General features: G+C 40.5%; 1 long non-coding RNA gene across 2 annotated transcripts; it reads right to left on the reverse strand.

Annotated features, from left to right (window-relative positions):
• Positions 1–454: 454 nt before the first annotated feature.
• LOC119323189 lies at positions 455–4,858 on the reverse strand. Of its 2 annotated transcripts, none has more exons than XR_005156175.1 (5): positions 4,507–4,858; positions 4,306–4,425; positions 3,946–4,032; positions 2,015–3,004; positions 455–1,936 (listed from the first exon to the last, which is right to left on the reverse strand). It is a non-coding gene; the product is annotated as an uncharacterized LOC119323189 (long non-coding RNA). The 2 variants fall into 2 exon arrangements; XR_005156174.1 differs by having other exon boundaries at positions 4,306–4,430.
• Between the last annotated feature and the right edge of the window lie 1,358 nt (positions 4,859–6,216).

Raw genomic sequence — 6,216 nt, forward strand, 5'->3', positions numbered from 1 at the left:
AGGAACCTTTTAATAATGAAAATTGAAAGAAACGTAGTCACAAACTATGTAATAGATTTTTCAAAATGCAGGCATTCTATCTACACAATTTTGCTATGTTAGCTAGAACTTAGGAATCCATAGTCACGCTTGTCCTTGGTAAACTCTCCCCTCCCACTCCTCTGGATCCATAGCATTTTGTCCTTCACAACCTCTATAGTTCACATGCATTGTAATTTCTTAATTTTTTAAATAAGATGAGCAAACAACAACATTTGTCATCTCTTTAGTTATGGAGCCACTCTCTATAGACATCTCTTCTTTTTTTTAAGGGAACTTGACAAATGATGCCGAACACCATGTTTATGACATGTTCTACTATAATAGAGGCGCAAACTTGAAATGAGATATTTTTTTGGAAGAAACAAGGACATATTGGTCTGCTGCAATGGAAGGGCAAACCAACATTGGTAAGTACCACACCAGGAACGAAAGTTTATAATAGATATAGAAGTGACAGTAAACAAGTTTTTCAAGATTTACAATGAACAATGATTTGGCTTCTTGCTCTAAAACAGAAACAATCTGCAACACTAACTTGGTGACAATCCCACCAATTCAACGACAATGGAAATCTCTACCCTTCACTCCTTTGCGACTTCTAGAATCAAAGGCGAACTACCATCATTGCAGGAAAGGAAAAGAAAATAACAACAGTTCTTGCGGTTAAAGCATCTGTCAAGTTAAGGTATGCCACTTGAATCCTTTTTCTTTTAATAACCATCCGTACACGGCGGCAGTAATGCCAAGACAAAAAACTTGATACTCTGTTCATAGTCATCTCATTATTGAAAAAGTATATGTAAAACTGGCCTGCAAGATAAAAGCATTTTCGAGTAACTGAATGTACAGCATATGATCGTTTGTGCTCTTAATATTCAATTATTGGGAGTACCGCTAGATGAAATATAGTGGAAACTCCAGATCTTATAACTTTTAATACATTCTCAACTAAGATTTTAAGACATGAGATTATATGCCAATAGTTACATTTAAGTCATAAAAGGCAGTAAGAATAAGTTTCAGGACATAGTGAGGGCTGAAACTACTTATTTGAAAACAGTGAAACAACTCACTAAATTAACTAATTTTAAGAGATTAAGTTTTAAGAATTAATACTATACAACTAAGAGCAGGCTACAAAATAGTGAATCAAGAATATTCAACTGTATAAAATATTTTAACCAACACTTCCACCAACCACCCCGGTGAAGTGAAATATATAATATGGTCAATCAAGCATATTAAAATTAATATGTTAAAACTAATAAAAGTGCACTCGGAAGGCAACCATAAAGCAAGAACAGTAATGATAAAAAGTAACACATGGCAAGAACAATGGACTGACCAGACCTTCTAAAATCCCTGGAACTACATGATATCAGATCCCTGACAACGCACATAATACCTACAAAGTAGCTGATGCGAAGATAAGTCCAATATAGTTTTTTTTTCTAAACCCAATACAGTTAGCGAGACCTCGAGACAGATAGTTTACGGGTCGGTGAAAGAGGCTGGTGACAAAATTGAGACAGCACAATACCTATAGATATGACAAAGACATGAGAAATGGTTGACCTGGCAATGTTGTTCAGTGTTCAAACAATCCCAAAAATGATATTGAGAAATCTATCCTGGCCTAGAGACAGGAGCTTAGACTAACTTTACAGAATTCTAATTCATGCACTAAACTTCTCCAAGAAATAATCATGTATTGCAAATTGAGTAATTAGCGGTGCTGCGTCAAGAACTATAGAGAGTTCATGTTTGCATTAGCACAAATAATAAAATCAAAAGGCAGGCACGACTGTGTTCACAAGAGAGAAATGCCAACTTGTTCTTATTCACTAAATTCTTCTGCTGGATTATTCCTCTTCTTTCTCAGATCTGCACACATCTGTTCAGAGAAGCCAGATATTAGGAAATCAAATCAGAGTGACAAAGGATGGAGCACCTAACAAGGTTTGTGAACTACCTCTTCATGCCACGCCATAAGATGATTACTTTCAGCCAGATTGATCCCCTGTTTCTATGAATAAAACATATTGCATGTGACTGGATCTTATTGTTATAGATTAGCAAGCATCTTTAGATTCTATCATCATATATATCTTACTCCTAAAGTTACAGGGTAACCATAATCATCTACTTGCAATTTCCAAGACATTCTTTATAAATGTTATACTACATGGCACATGTCTATGTCCAAAAGGGCAATAATATGCAATTCGACGATCATATTCATATGGTACCATAACTGCATCCCACAAAAAGAAACCTATAGGCCTAAGAAACAGAGTAAATATCGGTAATACATCATTACCATGAAAGAATTTCTCTCCTAGAAATTCATATCAAAGAAAGTGTGCACAGAAGCAACCCATACAGGTCAACTCAAGATATTTAAATGAACATATTCAAAGATATTCCACTACCTTATTTATGAAATTTAGACAATTTTTGCTGCCAAGGTTAGAGCATTGCCTAGTCTGTTTCTGGCACAAAAACAATCTTAACCCAGCCTGCAGCTGAATAAAGTGAAATAAGATTTAAGAATAAGAGCAATAATTAGGATGTGTTGTACAAAGAAATCTTAGCTACAGAAGGAGTTTTGTGAACACATTAAGGTAGTTAAATGAGTGATAGAACAGTACCAGATTGGACATTCAATCCATAAAAATATATTCAATAAACTGGAAGAGAAATGCATCATGTTATAGGTGTAGCCAAGTACAGTTGCGAACTTGATATAGCTTTGTAAAGTTGAAGGTAAACAACTTCACACAATGTAAAGCAAGTCAAGTCAGAGGGGAAAGGAGGGCAGCAACATGCACCAGGAGCAAGAGGGGGCACAGTCTCGTGTCGTTGCTCAATGAAACAGAGAACCCTTTTATATCGCTCGACATGGTGGTTGAAGTAGTATGTTCGATTGGTGGTGAGAGGGATGACCCCGGCTCCCAGCTCACTGCACAGAAAGTTGGTAACTTATTTCAAGGATCAAATAATTTGGAAGCTTCGTATTGTACAATAAGAAAACCCAAAAGAAGTTTCACGATTGCAACCTAATAAAAGAACATGCTCTCCTAGGTCAGAGATTCATTTAACAAAAGGGACATGCTCGTTAAACTTTGCAATCTCTTCCAAGGAACTTTTTATGAAAAGAAAATTTCGAGTAAGTACAAGAAGTGTCCAGTCTTCCGAACACCTGTGCTGGGAATGGAATATATATATGCATATACTGATACATGAATTAGTAGAGTTGGCGAGTTATATGTAGAACAAGGGACTGCAACCTGCATACTCGTAATTAGTTTTTGGCTCTAGAGTGACGCATGCATGTATGCATGTAAGGATGATTAGTTTTTTAATTGTTAGGCCTCTATATATAAAGAGGACCTCTTGAGATGAATTAATCAAGTGAGAAGAGTTACAATCTATCACATCTACTTCATACTCGTAATCCCTAATCTGAACCCTCCCACTCGGCTACCACCCAGCGATCCTCCTGCCAGTAATTACCCTAAACCATTTTCCTCATATTAGACACACGACACTCATCATTTTACTCTAAACCAAAAAAGCAAATCCAACAGAAAGGCATGATCCTCTTCACTTTTCGAAGGAATGAAAGTCCCTTCCTACTAAAGAATCGTGTATGAGAATTTCTGACAACACATCCCTTCAAACGTAGAACTTTATATAGCAATCCACACCATTACGACAACGGTAATATCGAGGCCTAGTCATGGTGTTAAATCAAAAAAATTAATAGTAACTACAATAACTTTCCTTGGAGACAAACTTGTACCAGAAAATTTACTTTATCAATAAGTCCAATAAAACATGGTTATCTAAAAATATTGGGAACATCAGGACCCAATAGAAAGCCGAGACAGAAGCATAAACCTTGGCCAGTGAAATAAGCGCCTTCTCCTTATCTTCATCTACGGGAACCATATTCAGAGCTGCTTCCTGACGCACCCGATCCTCATACTACATCCCAAATGAGTGTCAGTGGACAAGAACCAGAAATAACTAATTAACCATAATATTAGGAAATGATTTGCAATTGAAAATATTCTTATTACATTCACAGACTCTCAGAACCTGGCGCATGTATGGCTCAAATCTTTCTCTGAACACCTCTCATCCATTTGTCAACACACATATCTTGGCACTCATTATTTATCCAAAAAAATTGTTGCCATGAATCCACTCCGACAATGAACAGATGCACCGAAGAAGAAAACACGTGACAGCACATACCTTGCCTCCTCCCGGCCCGGTTCCCTATCGCCAGCCTCCTCCCCCTCCTATGCAGCTCCACCACAAAGCGACGGGAGCGCTGCCTCATGCTCCTATGCATCTGATGGCCGGTGACGCTAACTGTGCTGAGGGAGAGAGCTGACAAATGAAGGTTTGGAGAGGAAGGAACTGAGAGAATAGAGATGGGGATAGGGATCTCACCGTCTCTAGCTCGAGCTTGCCGACGGGCGGTCCTTCGCCTCCAGCACCTCCATCCGGTCTCTCTATTTTTCGACCTTCCCCGTCGCGGCCTCGGGCTTAAGCTCTGATCTACCACTGCCAGATCTGACCCCATCACCTCCTGGTTCCTTGCCTTCCCATGAAGTGTACGCCGCCTGGAGCCTAGCCCCGTCATTGCTCCTTCCCCTTGAAAATCCGTGGTGGACGAGCCCCAGCGGCGCGGCGGCGGCTGGTCCGGGAGGCGAGCGCGCGAGCGCTGGGTGATGGGCGCGCGAACGAGGAGGGAGAAGAGGAGAGAGAGGGGGTGGAGGAGAAATGTGGGTGGGGGAGCGGCGGCTGGAGGGATTGGGGGTGGGGTCTAGGGTTTGGGGCAAAAGACGCGCGGCGCGCGAGGATACACTCGTTTGCACCCATCAGCACTTCACCCAGCCAATAGAAAGCTCGGACGAGCCCACCAGTCATGGACGAGGAAAAACAACCGTGCGGTCAAAATTAATAACTGAGTTCCAACGTCTAGATCCAACGTCCAAAACAAGTTTTGACCAAGATCCAACGGCCAAAAAGGATGCAAATCGGGGGAGCATTCTCCAAGCGAGTTGGCTAGCCTCTGTATTGTTTTAAACCCGGCACTAGTAGGGTGTTTCAGCTGCAACAATGCCTGTTTTCTTCATTGAGCTTGTAAGTTTGCTCCACTTCAATGTGATGACCATCTCCGATGGAGATCCGATGCGAGAAAGGCGTTGATAGTGGCCGAAGATCTTTCTGTGGCATCACATAAACTGTTTTTCTTCTTCTTGAATACACAAAGTATAATTGTATTGGACTGGCGGCACGTACGTGACTAATTTTCTTTCAGCGGACAGGTAAAATAAAGTCGCTTTACTATCACAGTTCGGGCAAATATCACTACGTGTGGACATACTTCCGAATAAACAATCGGCTATTCGATCGGACTCTGGTTGCTCAAATCATAGCAACATCGGCATGTATAGTCATTAGCTATTCCGCCAAAAAAAAGTATAGTCATTAGCTTTGAATATCATTTTCTATCTGCCATCAGAAACCAAACGTCAGTTCACTAGGAAAAAAAAAAGAAAAAAAACGCCAGTTGCCTCAGCCTCCCTTGCCCCCTTGCCCCCTCGCATATTTCATTAGCTTTTCTTAACCAACAAGTCTTCAGCATTTTTTTTAGAACCAGTCAGTCATCGCTTCAACCCTAGATTTCTTTTAGTATCTGAGGACGGTTGTGTGTGCGCGCGCGGTGGAAGTATGGATTCAGTTACCTGACGCTGGTTTGCTGTCTCGGATGCAGCCACGATGCCAAGCTCTAAAGTAGGTTCAAGGTGATGCCTCGCTTGCCATGTAGGTTCGGATATAACGTAAAGTAGGTTCGGATGGGGAAGCGGGATCCTCTTCAAAAGGCGGGTGCTTGAAGAGAAAAAGTATGGTCTGGTGACAAAAGCAGAAAAGGTTGGAATGAAAAATAAAGATGCATGTGTATTAGAGTCTTTATTTTTTTATTTCTTAATGACGCTCACTAATGGTAGCTTGCATTGAGGAAAAAAAATAAATAAGATACCTCAAATTACTTTTTGTCATGGGACATATGTATCCATATGCCGCCATTGTACATGCCCTAAACGTTGCTGCTGCTGATCATAAAATTCAGCGCGAAAACACTACGATACTGTT

The sequence above is a fragment of the Triticum dicoccoides genome, chromosome 6B, assembly GCF_002162155.2.
Source record: "Triticum dicoccoides isolate Atlit2015 ecotype Zavitan chromosome 6B, WEW_v2.0, whole genome shotgun sequence".
In the NCBI taxonomy this organism is placed as follows: domain Eukaryota; kingdom Viridiplantae; phylum Streptophyta; class Magnoliopsida; order Poales; family Poaceae; genus Triticum; species Triticum dicoccoides.